The sequence below is a fragment of the Macrobrachium nipponense genome, chromosome 7 (genome assembly GCF_015104395.2).
Source record: "Macrobrachium nipponense isolate FS-2020 chromosome 7, ASM1510439v2, whole genome shotgun sequence".
Classification (NCBI taxonomy): Eukaryota; Metazoa; Arthropoda; class Malacostraca; order Decapoda; family Palaemonidae; genus Macrobrachium; species Macrobrachium nipponense.
This window is the reverse complement of record NC_061109.1, coordinates 51,253,048-51,270,547: the sequence shown is the minus strand read 5'-3', so window position 1 is coordinate 51,270,547 and position 17,500 is coordinate 51,253,048. Positions and strand designations below refer to the sequence as shown.

Here is a 17,500-nt window from a genome sequence, read left to right as displayed (position 1 = left end):
GGTACGAGCACCAACCTGAGGGAGTGATAGAAAACGATCAGGCAAAGATCCTCTGGGACTATGGTATCAGAACGGATAGGGTGATACGTGCAAATAGACCAGACGTGACGTTGACTGACAAAGTCAAGAAGAAAGTATCACTCATTGATGTCGCAATACCATGGGACACCAGAGTTGAAGAGAAAGAGAGAGAAAAAATTGATAAGTATCAAGATCTGAAAATAGAAATAAGAAGGATATGGGATATGCCAGTGGAAATCGTACCCATAATCATAGGAGCACTAGGCACGATCCCAAGATCCCTGAAAAGGAATCTAGAAAAACTAGAGGCTGAAGTAGCTCCAGGTCTCATGCAGAAGAGTGTGATCCTAGAAACGGCACACATAGTAAGAAAAGTGATGGACTCCTAAGGAGGCAGGATGCAACCCGGAACCCCACACTATAAATACCACCCAGTCGAATTGGAGGACTGTGATAGAGCAAATAATAATAATAATAATAATAATAATAATAATAATAATAATAATAATAATAATAATGCAATGCAGTCACTTTATTTATACGTCCAGTCGTGAAAAAAGACGGCAATTTTGTAGTCAATAAAGAGAAATCTTAAACATTGATATTCTTAGGAGAATTTAGATTCAGTCCTCTCTTTGGGACATTATGGAGTATAAGATTTGCAAATACTATCTTTGGAAGTATTAGGTAACAATGATGTCGACTGTCTAAGCAAGTAAAAATTGTTCTAAATATCTGTAGATGTTTCATACCAAAATAAATTGTATAGAAAAGTTATATTCTATTTACATCAACATTCTGCATAACTTCATACTTGTTATTTAAGAATTGTTTGAAATATTTCTTTTGCATCTCATTACGGTAAAAAAATGAATATATAGACTAATTTATGTAATGTAATTATTCTTTTCAAATAACATCATGGGACATTACACAGCGTAAAAACTCTAATAAAAGCAGGTAAGCAAAACCTCAATCAATACTGTTTTAATTATACCACATACATTTGCGAATGTGATTAATTTTCTTCCCAGCAAGTTTGAGCCAATACATCTTCATATAAGTATTGTGGTATTTCATCCCGACAATTTGTTGGTAATTAGGGATTTCAGTGATGCGGCCTCAAATCCTCAGCAAATTTGTGTTAAACTTTTTTCATAAGATTAAAGGTTAATGTTTGAAGAGCCGGATGCAAAGTAGTTTCTTGTCTAATTAAAAGTTTCGCGTAATCCTGCAAATGTTTGTGAGAGCAAGAAGTTATTATTCTTTTTTTTATTTCCTCAAAAATAGGGCAAATAGGGATACCATTTAAGAAAATCCTCTACTGAATGTGAAATTTTTTTCTTTTGGAAAAATGTTTGTCATTATTAAACATATTAATGTGTCGTGCTCCATGATACATTAAGTGTAGTAACTCAAGTTTGTTGTTGTTAGCACCAAAGCAAGACTACGTATTGTGTGGCAGAGTTGTCTTTATTTCACTTTTTAATTACAAGCTTTTGCAATCATTAGCCACAGGGATGAATCAACCATGGTAAAAGTTTATAGTCCAAAGAAGATTATGAGATTAAATAAATGGCAATGACAGCATAATGAAGGAATCGTAACAGCTGGATTTCATAGGATTAGATAAAATCTGGCAAAGATTGAGAAGCTCCATAAATTTCATATTCAAATAAGGAAACTAGGAAGGTATAAGGATTGCGACGGAGAGGGGAAGCTTCGGTTGATATATTTCCATGACATATGCCCACCAAAAACTCCAGTGAAGGTTGGAGATAACCTAACACTTGCAAAGTGTCTCATATAGAACTTCATTATACACAAATTTCATATCGAATAAGCTTATGTATTTTACTGATTACTATCAGGCAAAATCTCAGGAATGCCTTGTCTTCGTTTACGCCTACTAAAAGATTATCCTCATCGGCTTGTGTCGTTATCTTATTAATGGTGCACGTCGAGCTCTCCATCCCCTCTGTCTGATTCTTCAAGGAAACCCGTTTCTCTCGGCCTTGTAATTTACGAATAGCCCTAGCTCCCTTATTCATGTTTAAAGCTGCAGTAGGGAGCTGCTGTGAGAGGCAAGTGCAAGGGGGAATAGTGTTGAAGGGGGAGGTAAATGACGTGGACATTACTCGATGAGCTCGCGTACTAGGTCTATAATGGCTGTAAATTGATTTTTCTCTTACTGCTTGAGATATGACACTGAGGTTCCACCTTCTTTTGTGTGGTATTTCATAATCTCACCTTTCGAAGTGAAATAAGGTCTCAAAATTCTCCTTTGACTTTCATGATAGGTTTCACATCTTGATACACGAGAAAAGCTTCCTAATATTAAGAGATAATTAATGACTACCTCATAATCTTTCTCATACTCACACACATATATATCTATGTCTATCTATCTATCTATCTATCTACACACACACACACACACACACATATATATATATATATATATATATATATATATATATATATATATATATATATATATATTATATATAGATATACATATAATATATGTATATATGTATATATATATATATATATATATATATATATATATATATGTGTGTGTGTGTGTGTGTGTGTGTACCTTGTCGTAATTATAGTGTCGCTAGTTCGTTTCCCGCTACTGGGCACCATGATTTTTCTTCATATTTCTATGAAGTTGTATCTCCAGGCGTTGTAGTGACAAGCGTATCCAAAATAGAGCAAAGAATTTGAAAAGTTAAGTTAAGAGACCAATTACATGTGTGTGCGTGTATATATATATATATATATATATATATATATATATATATATATATATATATATATCTGCACATGTCAGAAATTTATTTGTGATACGCATCCCCCATGTATTCATTTCCATCGTATATCACGGTAAATGGGTAAGTCGAATGAAGTGTTATCAATTCATTCACCGCTAGGTCGTGAAGTTGTGCCCGATTTGCTGGTATATTGGGCAGTAGGCGCCTGCCCGGGAAAACCTCGTGTGAGTAGTACTTATGTTCCAACTTCTTTTATGACCTGTGCAAAAGAATTGCTAATGACCTGGACTCTCACTTGAAAAACTGGGTTCGGTCCCAGTATGTCAAATTTATTTCTGTCTCATATTTCTATTGTTTATTCCTTATATATATGTGAGTAATGTATGTGTGTGTGTGTGTATATATATATATATATATATATATATATATATATATATATATATATATATATATATATATATACACACACATGTATATATATACATATATATATATATCAGGAGTGTCTCTGTTCATCCCATTGACCTCAAAAACTATGGATTAGACACTAATGTTATTTTTAACATTTTATTTTTCACCTCTTCTCACCCCCCTCGTTTTTGGGGTTGAACTTGGACTTGAAGGACATCAAGAGTGGCACTATTCATCTCAGAGACTTCAAAAGCTGTGGATTAGACACTAATATCTGTAGTTTTCGGTTATTTTCAGATGTTGCCACCTTACCATCCCCTCTTCCTGTTTGGGCTGAACTTAGACTTAAAGGCCATTGGGAATGTCACTATTTATCTCAGCAACCTTGGAAACTATAAATTAGACACTAATATCTGTCATTTTTTGTTATTTTTATATGTCATCCCCCTCCCGGCCCTTTTCACCCCCATTCCTATTAGGGCTGAACTTGCACTTGAAGTCCATTTGGAGTGTCACTATTCATCTCAGCAACCTCAAAAACTATGGATTAGATACTTATATCTGTCAATTTTAGTTATTTTTACATGTCACCCCCTTCCTGTCATGGCTAAACTTAGACTTAGAAGGCATCAGAAGAATCGCTGTTCATCACAGGGACCTTGAAAACTATGGATTAGACATGAATATCTAATTATTTTACATGTTACCCCCTTTTCATCACCCTTCCAATAAGGAAGGGCATCAGGAGCATCACGATTCATATTGGCGGCCTCAAAAACTATGGATTGACACTAATATCTTTTGTTTTGGGTTATTTTTTCATGTTACCTGCTTCCCACCTCTACTCACCCCACCTTTCCTATCGGGGCTGAACTTGGCCTTAAATGACATGCGGAGTTTCACCATTCATCTCAGTGGCCTCGAAAACTATGGATTAGACACTAATATCTGTTTTTTTAAGGTTATTTTTACCCGTTGCCCCCGTCCCACATCTTTCCATCCCTCCCTATCAATCAGGGCTGAACTTGGAATTGAAGGGAATAGGTGTCACCATTCATCTAGGTGACATCAGAAACTGTGGATTGAACACTAATATTTGTCTTTTTCTGTTATTTTTACATTTCACTCCCTTTCCACCCCTCCTCACCATAGGGCTGAGCTTGGACTTGAAGGGCACCAGGAGTGTCACTATTTATCTCAACAACATCGAAAACTATGGATTAGACATGTGCTGTTTTAGGTTATTTTTATGTGTCACCCATTCCCACCCCTATCTACTGGGGGTGAACTTGGACTTGAAGGGCATTGGGAGTATCGTTATTCATCTCAGTGACCTCAAAAACTGTGGATTAGACACTAATATCTTTCTTTTTCGGTTATTTTTATATCTCATCCCTTCTTACCCTTCCTTCCTACTGCGGCTAAACTTGGACTTGGAAGCTATCAGGAATGTCTCTATTCTTCCCACCTACCTCGAAAACTATGAAATAGACACTTAATATCTGTCGTTTTTTGGTTATTTTTAAGTCACTCCTTCCCAACCCTTTTCACCCCCTCCCTGTTGGGACTGCACTTGGACTTGAAGGGCATCAAGATTGTCACTATTCATCTTGACAACCTCAAAAACTATGGATTAGACATTAACATGTGCTGCTTTAGGTTATTTTTACATGTCACCCCTTCTCACCCCTATTTACTGGGGGTGAACTTAAACTTGAAGGGCACCGAGAGTGTCGTTATTCATCTCAGCGACCTCAAAAACTATGGATTAAAAACTAATGTCTGTCTTTTTCTGTTATTTTTATATCCCTACTGGGGCTGTACTTGGACTTGAAGGCCATCAGGAGTGTCACTATTCATCCAACCGACCTCAAAAACTATGGATTAGACTCTTAATATCTATAGTTTTTGTTTATTTTCAAGTCCTCCCTTCCCAACCCTTTTCACACCCTCCTATTGGGGCTGAATTTTCGACTTGAAGGACATTGGAATAGTTGATGTTAATCTCAGCAACCTCAAAAACTATTGATTAGACACTAATATCTGTGGTTTTCAGGTATTTTTACTTTTCACCTCTTTCCTTCTCCCCTCCCTACACCCTTGCCTTTGGTGTCAGTGATGTCTCACTCCCACAGTATTCTTATATACATACATTATATATATATATATATATATATATATATATATATATATATATATATATATATATATATATATATGTTACGAACCAAGAGAGAGAGGTCTGCTTCAGGTTCGATATGAAATAAACAAAACCAAAAAAATTTGACACTAACGGTTGAAACTGGTGATACGAATATAGAAAGAAACACTAACACAACAAAGGTTTATTTACAAGCTTACTAACAAAGGTAAATGCAGAATGGTATCTCCTATTTACATAAAAAAATAGAATCTTACACTGCATGAACTGGGGGAACAGTGAAGTAATGGAAGTACTTGCTGGCCAGTTTGGCAACTCAAAATGATGGCTTCACAAAAGGAGAACTGCAATTGCCGACATCATCTTGACTCTGTATTGCAGAAAATAATGTCTACTCTTGATACTTGAAAGGCAGGAACTCCCCAAAACCTCTAGCAGGACATTTTCTTCTCTGAAGTCTGCTCAACGTTGAGATAACTCGGTCGTCCACTCCTATAGACGACTAGACCAGAATCCAACCAACTCTCAAGCAACTTTTCCTCTGATCCTTCGTCGGTTCCTTTTTCTCTTATCTCTCTCGGATGAGAGATTACCGGAACTTCTCCGAAGAATCTAGACGAGGCATTGCATCAGAAATCGCAGCGTTTCTCACGTCACGTCGCCGCCTGACGAGTTCCACAACACTCCTGCCGATTCTAGAACCATCATGAGAACAGGCACCTCCAACACAATGCGCTAAAGCCTCCTTGCTGCTGAACTTCTCGAAAATGTGTTTTCCTTTCCTTTATCTTTCTTTGCTATGAAGCAATTACCATCACAATATATATATATATATATATATATATATATATATATATAAAGGTATTAGCCATGAAGGAAAAATAAACAACGGAGTTTCCGCAAGATCTTTCGACATTCAACGTCCGTTACTGCTAAGTAAAGGACATTGAATATCGAAAGATCTTGCAGAAACTCTGTTGTTTATTTTTCCTCTGTGGCTTATACCTTTATTTATGGATTTATCACGTTCCAAACTTTCGTGATTCAGGTATACATATATATATATATATATATTATATATATATATATATATATATTATATGTATACACACACACACACACACACACACACACACACACAACACATACAAACATATATTACCAATGGCAGATCCAGAAAAATTTTATGGGGCACCAATTTTCATATACATATTGTCACAGGGTATGCCAGGGTGTATGATTTTACTTTTGGAAAATCTTGGGGAACTGACTCTACTCTAAAAATGCCTTTTTGAAAGGACTAACTGATTACAGGTGGCCCGCCACTGGTGATCAGAAAGTGAAAAAGTAAGTTGCTTAAAAGAATCTCTTAAAATTACTTTCCAAAAAGGATTGAATGTCAAAAGTAATATGTCTATTTACAACTATAATTCTATAAGGTAATCAGAAAAAAAGTTGCAGGAACTCTTATTGGCTCATTGGCACTGAATCACTACTGGAAATTATGAACAATATCAAGAACTAGAGTGCCACTGAATTTTAAGCAAAAAAGACTAAATCTAGTGATCACACTGTAAGCAAGGATTGCTCCCACAGGAATCTAAAGAGTACTATCCCAAGAATGTTACTGCCAGTAACTGTTGAGTGACACTGTTGAATTACAAAAGACAGCATACAAACAGGAAGTCTACACAAGTCTTTAAAGCAGGTAACGTTGTAACACAGATACTAACAGCAGATAAGTTTACTTGAATGATAAAATGCAAAATGAAAGCTTGGCAGAACACCAGATATATCAAATATGTGAGAAAAGTCAATATAACGAAATTACTGTTAGCATGATCAACACAGATCTAATAACACTTCCACAAAGAATTCACAAATACCGTTCTGATGAAGGAGACAGGATAGTAGGAATATGGGAATAGGAGAGCAGTCTGGAAAAAGGAATGAGTGCAAGGAATAGCAGGTGTAGACCGACAAGTCAATTTCCAATTCAGTTACCTTTGTCCTTGGACGAGACATGCATAGATTAAGCCAGAGTGTCAGCGGAACTAATGAAAAGGCTCTTCATCAGGCAGTTCATAGGTAATTCAAAGCTTCTAAGTGGGATGTCAGGTCGGACGTCGAGAGAGAGTCCAGATTCCAGGGAGTGTATTAGAAGAGGAACTAGCCATAGGGTTTTCACCAATAAAGTCTTTGGAGTACTGGAGCCGGTTGCCAGGTCGTCGGACTACGGTGTGATACTGCTTCGTCGGGCATAATGCTGCATTAACTGGCTAAGGCCAAATGCACTGTGTTGGGATATGCCAGCCCACATTTATACCCGCCCTCGGTAGTCACCGGAATTGTCCTGTCTGACATTATGTCAAAACTCCGGAGATGTCCTTCGGTCCTTTTATCTTTGCCGCTAATCCTAGCTGGTACCTGGAATGGCCATTAAAATGCCAGCAGAGATGGATATGGAGGACAGAATACAAAGAGGTACTTATTTGGTTCGAGAGAGTTGGGTCGGTAGGCGGAGATGCGGTACGAGAGGGGCAGAGACGCAGGTGCGAGACACTGGGACAAAGAAGGTCAGGTCAGATGGACCACATGTGAGAGGGTGTGAAATTGAACGCTTCTCAGGGGCTCATCCCTTTCAGTGACTTTTGAAATTAGACTAGGGACCGAGCACAATGGTGGAAGGGAGTGAAGGTCCCTAAAGTATTATACATCCTCAGATCTTAGGTCAATATTGGCTTAAGGCCAGTGTCTTAATAGGATTTAGGATGAAGATATCCATGACGAGAGTATGCCAGGCAATAAATCAAGTTTGACATGACATTAAAATGACATTGTCATGTTTTCGTTTATGGGAAGTCGTTAAGGAAGAATAGGAACAAAAGCTACATCAAAATATCTCATGGGGCACAGAAACCTCACAACAGAGTTCTGCTTTACTGTATGTTTTAGAAGAATCCATTCTTCTATTCCTTTCAATTTCTCTTGTGTTTTTTAATTTTCCCTTGTCTCAAAATGTACCTTCATGTTTTAGAAGAAGAAATAAAATCAAACAAGTGTCAGAAGGACGCTGTATCCTATATATATATTAATATATATATATATATATATATATTATATATTATATATAGTATATATATATATGTATATATATGTATATATATATATAGATATATATATATATATATATATATATGTATGTATGTATGTATGTATATATGTCACTATGCTTCCACCTTAGAAATTTACTGGGAGTCTGGGCTGCAACGGATGATCATAAGTAACTAGTTCACTATAATTACCAAGGAACTACCATATTTTCGCTAAATCTGACTTGTAAGGTTGTCTAAAGCAGATCCATAGAAGGATCAGTCGAGGGATTATGTAAATACAGAGGGTTCACTTAATTAGTTATATTTACATAAAACACACAGATCAGAAGAATGGGAACTGCTAAAATATGGATCATACATAGAATAAATATTCTAAGCCGATGATGTCTTCACAAAAGGAACATTGCTGAGGGGAAGAATAGGGGGGTGGCATAAGGCCACTGCGCATGGGACAGAGCCGAAGAGCTGGTTCCACAGCCAAGGCCGATCTGCAATGAGATGCAAGAGGTTTGCTTACAAGAAACACTAATGTAAGGAAAGGGAAGTGAGAGTGCATAGGAGATGTCAAGGGAACTCAGTTCTACGACTGATAAATACACAGCTACGTTACTACTCAATGATTCAGTACAAATTCGCAGTGGGTAGTCACATAATGGGAATGGGAAATAAATCGGGCAGAGAATAACAGGATCATGACTGACTTCAGGAAACCTTATTCTGGTACTTTACCTTCATCAGGATGACAGTGTCCTAGCAGACAGGGCATCAGCGATGGAGGGAGGAAAGTGAAGGGATGCCACTCTAAACCAGATACTAGCTCGAGGACGAGCACGTGGAGGAATTACTAAGGAACGACAAAAGGAATGGATGGCAAGTGTCTTAGATTAAGTTCTGGGCGCTTCTGAATTCTGAACGTTTCTGCCTCGAACTGCCTGCCAGTCGGTGGCCCTTATGTAGCTTCGGAAGATTACATCTGGCATCTTGTCGGTGGCGTTGTAATCAATTCCCGCTCCTTTTCGTCCAGGGTCACACACGCGGGGTCAGCTTCCCAAGTGTCATGGCTGCAGGGCACCTGTTCAGCTGGTGTGGACTGGGTCCTTTCTCTTTTATTTTCCTCTTTTGCCGGTTGTCCACCACCAGTGAGGATTTGCATCTTCAAAGGTTGGGGATAAGGACCTTTCAGCAATCATTTTGAACAGGGAAAGTATGAACGGCGTACCCAGAGAGAATGAGAGTTGGTGATGGGGCGAATTATACTTACCATGCTTTTATTTAAAAATGGGGAAAATGACTTTTATGCGTTGGGAATAGGTGTCCTTCGTAGCAATATATATATATATATATATATATATATATATATATATATATATATATATATATATATATATATATATTATGTGTGTGTACATATATGTGTATATGTGTATTTTATTTTCAAAATTTTATTATTTCCATAATAGATTTTCATATTTTCTCCCAATTTCATGTTTCTCGTTTATGTGTATTATGTAAGTCTTCAGTATTATTATTTTGGCATTACTTTCCATGGGAGTCACGTGCCCAGGTCCCCCTCCCCTGGATCTGCTAGTGTTTATTATATATATAAATATACTCATACAAACAAATTGGACGTATTCATTCAGCCTCTGACTTCTTGTTCGTTGAAATATACATGCCTGAATTGTCTACATCTCAACTTTGTTCTATGGCACAGAATGATACAGGTATTTATCAGAAGCGGCAAACAACTGGGTTACAGGTATCCGATAATGGACATGCAATGATGTGAAAAAATGGCCACCAGCTGTGCGTCCGCGTACGTATTTGAGGGAGAGCGGATGACTCAGCAGCAGACCTCACCTGGGCCAGGATGTAACTGTGCCCAGGTTGGCATTAAGAAAACAAAGCGAGGTAAACAAGCAGCTAAGTTATGATCGTTTTCCGAGGGGAATGGCGGCGCTGTGCATTTTTCCTTGGCTCTGTTTGGATTCTCAGTAAACAAGTAAGGCAAAAATTAGCCTCCGGAAGACCTTGATCTGGAAAGGAAACAAACTTTCTGGAGAAATCTCAGGTATAAAAAACCGGAAGAGCAATTAAATATAGTTTCCCGTACATCCTTTGGTAGTGTTTCTTTCTGCATAATCTTTATTGAGAGATTAATTCTTTATCATGAAATGAAATGAAGTCTTTAAACCCTAAAAGCATAATCATGAGATATCGATAGCTCTCATTATCTCCAGCATAGAATCCGGCAGGTAAGACCATTTTAGTCTTTAAAGAGGTGTTTATGGTTGAAGCAAAACCGATAAGCATCCGGGTTGAAACTCAGACAGGTGGCGATATTTTGTAATATCGACAGAAAACATGAGAGAACTTTGTGTGTCTGTAAGATTCGCAGAGTCCGCAGAAAATTTTCGCGTTATTTCGCAACATTCGTGGCTAATTCGTAATTCAGTTTATACTTTTAAGTATTACATATTTAAGAACATTTTATCGAAGCTCGATAACGTTGCAAAACTCTTTTAGAAGATTTATCACCCTAAATTCTTACATTATTGGATACCTTGATTATTTTAGGAGTTCACCTGTGGCCGAAAAACAGCAGCTTATTTAATGTTTTAAATTCCTCTGTGAAAAACAATGGTTATTTAAACTGCGTCTGTAGGATTGTATTTCTTGTACGTTACAGCTTTGTAATTTTACTAGTAATGCAAAACAAATATCATCGTAAACAACGAAAAATGCTATTTTTTTTTTAATTTAATCAACATCGTAAAATATTAATGTGAGAAATCGGCTAACGATACGCGCATTCGAAACTTGTGCCATAACTCTCTCTCTCTCTCTCTCTCTCTCTCTCTCTCTCTCTCTCTCTCTCTCTCTCTCTCTCTCTATATATATATATATATATATATATATATATATCTATATCTCTCTCTCTTCTCTCTCTCTCTCTCTCTCTCTCTCTCTCTCTCTCTCTCTCTCTGTATATATATATATATATATATATATATATATATATATATATATATATATATATATATCTATATCTTCTCTCTCTCTCTCTCTCTCTCTCTCTCTCTCTCTCTCTCTCTCTCTCTCTCATATATATATATATATATATATATATATATATATATATATATATATATATAAATGAAGGTGCGAAAGATCTTTTAACTTTACTCTAAGGCGTTTTCAATGACTGCATACAAGAAGAAAAATCACAAAGACGACTTCGTTTGACAGACAGCGACAAAGATTGAATGGGTATGGGACCATTTGAGTGCATAGAAAGGTCATAACATTTGTCAATAGGGTGAGCAGACACTTGGAAAGAGAAGTTCTTCAGTGTTGCGCTGAAAATTCTGTAGTGTTTCTTTTATTTAAATCTTCTTGAACATCATTTGCAGAATGCGGTCAAGAGTGCTTAGACCTGGGCTTGAATTAATATATTTTTCCCTGCTAGTGATTTTCCACTTGTGCACCAAAAGACCATTATTTTGGGGGGGAATTACTCGGACTTTTAATTCGTTACCTGTCTGGCCCAAATAAAATGAATACGTTCCATACACGGGGTTTTATAATCAGCATTTTGTTGTGCGCTAAATGTGAGGCCATCCTGGTAGCAACAGAACAAGAGATGAAGCGTAGGCTGAATCTTCAACACAAACGGTCGAAGCTACGCGTCAAAATTGCTTTGATCCTCTCAGTTTAGATAAAGACTGTGGCACATAGGATGGATGGCACGAGCTGATTGTTATGGCACTGAAAGGTATGAAAGATAACGAAACTTTAATCAAAACAACATTCATTTTCTTCGCCGGTAAGTTTAGTCACATTAAAGTTTCCTTGACAACGGGTCTCTCTCTCTCTCTCTCTCTCTCTCTCTCTCTCTCTCTCTCTCTCTAACACACAAACCACAAGTGCGCGCGCGCATACGGACTCATAATCGGATTAGGTGGCCGCACCTATCTTCCTGTGTATAATGGTTGTAAAAATACGAAAAATTTTTAGGGTGGAAATTAATCTTTCAAGGAATAAAAATGTCACCGTGATTGAAATTTTCACTTTTGTGCTCTTGTTCTGTGAAGTCCGTGAAGAATGTATTTTGCTAATTAGATCTCATTTTTTCTTCATTCGTAAAAGAAGCCAGGGTTAGAACATTACTGCTTTGGCATTTTTAACTCGGAGGAATAAATGAATCACGACACTCAGTCATGCTCACATATTCGTGGATGTACTTAAATAACCCGTATTTTTCTGAATCACCTGCTCATGTTGAGTTTTGTAATCACTTGGATAATTACTAATGTCTCTTAACTACGAGCCGGCAAAACTAACATACGACCAAGAGGAAACTGGATTGTTATGTTTATCAGGATACGATATTTTTGGTGAGCATTTATGTTTCTTAAATGGAATTGATTTCCATTCCCAAGTCGCCTCTTGCTGCCCTCAAAAACGAAATATTTGTTTTCGAAAACTAAATATTAGTTTTCATCTTCGAATGTTATTAATTTGTTGGAAAATTGTATTCACAAACTTTGCCCATCAGTACACCATCTCAAAAGAACGTAATTTTTAAGAAAAATGTTGTTGTCAGTTAACAAACAAAATGATCTCTGGAGAATATCAAGGGCTGACTAGTTACCTCTCTCTCTCTCTCTCTCTCTCTCTCTCTCTCTCTCTCTCTCTCTCTCTCTGCTCCTGTCTCTCCTCTCCTCTCTCTCTCTCTCTCTCTCTCTCTCTCTCTCTCTCTCTCTCTCGTCGAAGTCAGTAATGGGTGAAATGCTTTGTGACGGTCGGATGGGAAAAATTAATGACGAGAAAATTTGTGTCCTGACGTTCCAACTGCAGAGGAAACTTCAACAATGACGGTTAATTAGAAGATAATTCCTCCAGCGCCGCATTTCTCCTGGTTTCAAGTCTGTAGAAGATTAAAGAATTCCGTTGAACGCTGCTTTCCTACACTGGCATCTAATATGGAAGTTTAATGAAAGTGGAATGTGATTGTTCAGTCATAGAAATTTTTCCTTACGTTTTTAACTCGAAGAAAATAGAAGACTTCACAGGGAGAGAGAAACAAAAACATCCAGCCATTTGCACCTTAACGAAAAATGTTTAAGGATAATCATACCAAGCACCATATATATAGCAGTAAAGAAAGACAGACAAAGAGAGAATTAATGAGGGGACGAAGGGGGCGAAATTCCATCGTCAAGGTTCCTGAGATAGTGCGTGTTGTTAATCTCGGAAAATTATTTAAATTTCTGCCTCGGTTATGCAACTCGCCTCGTAGGGAAACGTAAGGTTCATTCACTTTCGTGCATGAACGATGTAGCGTCAGTTTCCATGAACCAGTGATGAAACACAAGGATGTTAGCAGTGCATATTTCAAAAGGAACAAAAGTTTCTATTAGAAGATGGAAGATTTATATGATATAATTATCAAAATCCTTGAAATGTCATCTAAATGCCTCATTGACATTTCAGCTATTATTATGAGGCAGTAAGAGCTGCTGGTTATGTAAGATGAATCTTTAAGCACTGAACAAGTGCAATAAAGCTTTCGAAGAAAAGTGATGGTTGACAGCCTTCCCACTGCAACTGTCTCCCCAAACTCACTTTAATTATAAAGCATATACCTATCGGTCCTCCACGAGATAATGATATCAACGTATTTCATAAAGCACATGAATTCACCTATGATGCTAATTGCAAAAAAACACTGAGAACTAATGCTGCAGCATTATAACTATAAATGGATGAATAATAAAAAAATATTTTTATCAATAGCATTTTGTTAACGTAGTATAGTTCATTTTGAATTAAGTAAACATGTAGATGAGGTCATCATGATTCCAAAGTAAAAATAGCTAAATACTGGTACAGATGATCAGTGTTCATGGTTGAATTCCAATGATGATAAGTAATTACCAAAATCGAATAAGGTCTTTTTTTTTTTTCCTTTTTAGACTGAGCGGAATATCGAATCTTCCCACGTATGCATTGCACGTCTTAGGAACCTGCTGCATCGGGTTTAATTTGGTTTAAGGTAAGCCAATTAAATTTTAATATTTTTCCCTGAAAATGCTTTAAGTTTCAAGCTCTCAGAAGCAGCTTAGTTCAAAAACAACCCTGTTCATTTGTGACTTCTAAAGTCTGCTTGTTACTATTTGAATGAATCGTCTGATATTGTACTTGGGAATGAAGATTAGTATGATGTTGACTCTAAACTCTCGATGCAATGGAAATGTTAATGCTTTGAAAATGTACCAAAATAAAAAATGGACTTCAGTCATCTCGTGGGAGGGAGGAAGCAGTTTCGGAAAAAGCCGACTCCAGGAGGCTCGTTTCATTTTCGTTGGTGATGACACAGTTGATCACACTCACACTGAATGGCTCCTCAGCTTTGTTATTGCCACAGATACTCATAGTGTTGCAGCTTTAGGTTTTTATGCTATTACACTATTTCTTGTTGTGAGCAGTTAATAGATGAAGCCAAGAGCCAATCTTGTGTCACAGAGATTGTATGTAGTGAAGTAGGGGTGCCAATGGGCCCATCTGATGGTTATATGATAAAGTTTAATGTGGAGGTTGGTCAAATTGTTTCGGCTATTAGCTTTTCGAGAGAGATATCCTTGAAGTCACAGGCTAATTGAGGAGGTATTCACCATGATCGTATGGAGCTCAGATGGAGTCCGAATATTTTTGTGTATTTGAAGGATCAACTTAGTACTGTTATCGAGATAACAATTCCTTCTTTCTGTTTTGTTAAAGATAAGCTGTAGTTAAATGCTACATGTAAGCTTCCCCACCATGAAAAACAAGAAGCTTATCGTTTATTGAGGAACAATCAATAATTTTTTTGTGGCATAGTTTCATTAAGCTTAGAAGTTAAGCTCAGGTTAACTATGAGAGACCGGGAGAGCTTACAATTAGGGTATAAAGGGGATCTTGCTTCCTAGTGGTTAGTGGTGACGACCGTAAGTGTGCCTCCATTTGGAGGAGGTGACTAAATTGCTATATACTTCCCTAAACAGAAGTCTTTTTAAGCAGTGTAGTGAGGCATTTGTTGTTGCCTCAGTCATAATTTCCAGTGCCTGAGTTGTGTCCAATGCTTCTCAGGCTTGATAGTTACACCAGAATAGACTGCTGATTTCATTGCTTTTAAGATTACTGCTCTCCTGTTAGTTTCCCTCCTGTTGGAGTAGTGGAAACATTGTTGCACTCCCTAGGAAGCTAAAGTTGTCCTCATACCCCTCAGAATATATCCTGTTTTCAATTATTCCTGTTTCATTTATGTAGGTTTGGGTTTCGTAAAGGTGTTTGTGATGTCCTCATGTCCTGATCTACCGGGCTGCAGATTCCTGAGATGTATGTTAGTATTACACCCGCCCGTTTGTTTGCCAATTCCCTATGTCGGTATCTAGTGGCTGTTTGGGTGTGGGAAGCATAAAGAAACTATTTTCAAGAAAATTCTATGGATAGTTTTTAAGATATGGCCTCCAGCTTTTTTCAGGGAAAGGTTTCGGTACTCGGGCTACAAAATGCACGGTGGTTTTAGATATCAGTGCAGCCTTTCCCAACACCTTTCACTTTTCCAACACAAGTTATTCTAGTCAGGCGACTTTTGTTTACCAGTTTAAGGGTCTGTGGGTGTCTTATTTGAGAATGAATGTATATTTTGAAATAATAACGATAATTGATAACTAGATCCTAATGCCAAATTGGAGATGAAATGATGATGTGTTGAGGGAAAATATACTTATTCTCATTATTCAGGAAGTTAATTGAAAATGAAATGGCATGTTATATATTACTGAAGCATTTTACTATATAAGGCAGTACAGGGAAATGAATGCACATTATCTAAACATGGCAAAATAGTACGTTTGGGATCTTCTTGAGACATATTGCTGATTAGATCAGGATCATAAAAAAAACGTTGTGAAACGGATGCATTGAAAGTATTATCAAAAGTCAAAGCTAAATTCATGGTTTTGAGTATTTATTTACGGAAAGAGAATATTAGTTTATATCACAAATATTCATATAAACCGTTTGTCGAGCAGTATAACAAAGGCAATGATGAATAGGGCTTAAGATTTACGGAATTGACAGTACTGAGTATGTGGTCATAATGGGAATAAACGAAATTACTGAAAGATGATGATAATTTATTTTAAGATGATTAGGAACAAGTAAGTTGCATATCTGGTAGTCGTCGAATGTGTATGACAAGCTAGAGACATTTCGTTAGTGAAAAGATATCATGTACTGCATTGTTTGTGTTCATTCGTGAGGATCTTTTGTAGCTTGTATTTTATTATCTATGTGATATTGCTAAATTTTGGATGAATATCATACCTAACTTTTCCATATAAAAATAGTTATGGAACAGCCGTATCTTTTCCATCATTTTATTTAACAAGATAGAAGCAAACCGAAATGAAATCTCATTCTCTTTATCATATGATAACAGTGGTGTTTTAAATAATGAAAATGAGATGACATTTTAATCTATTGCGTGTGTTATTTTCTTTTGTCTTTAATTATAGTCAAACGACGGAGCGATTCATATCGCATATTTTCATTACAAAGCAGACAATGAAGAGTTCTTGAAAAGATCAGTTGCTTTTGTTCATATCAATTGCATTAATTGCTTAATTATTTCTTCTATGAACTGAAGTTTTAGTACATTATGCAATTTCTCTCCATGAGACATTCACCATTTTTGCAAAGAACGGGGATTTTTGAGAAAAATGGGTGCAGCTTCACTACCTAGATATGGGTACATAAAACATTACTTTGTGTTCTTCATCTCCTTCCAAACATTTTGCTTTTGTTTATTTGGTATTGTATTCTGGGTCTTATCTGGTATCCAGGGTTATAGTATTATTGCTCGGTAGCCCATACCTTTTTGCCAGCAGAATCATACACACTCTTGAATTTAAACTAGTCCTCATTGATTGTCTGTCCCATCTCACATCTAGTTTATAGACATG

The 17,500-nt window shown here is 36.8% G+C and overlaps 2 protein-coding genes across 5 annotated transcripts in view; one reads left to right on the top strand and one right to left on the bottom strand.

Annotated features, from left to right (window-relative positions):
- Positions 1-17,500, top strand: part of LOC135217350 (head-specific guanylate cyclase-like) — a 999,777-nt gene that overhangs the window by 374,675 nt on the left and 607,602 nt on the right. For 3 of the 4 annotated variants that reach the window (XM_064253180.1, XM_064253184.1, XM_064253179.1), the window contains exon 6: positions 14,468-14,547. The exons of the other annotated variant lie outside the window; for it this stretch is intronic. The gene's annotated coding sequence lies outside the window, so the exon portion shown is untranslated. The remainder of the gene's footprint in view (positions 1-14,467; positions 14,548-17,500) is intronic. 4 annotated transcript variants of the gene reach the window in all.
- The window catches only part of LOC135217599 (guanylate cyclase soluble subunit beta-1-like), a 409,846-nt gene that overhangs the window by 248,217 nt on the left and 144,129 nt on the right, over positions 1-17,500 (bottom strand).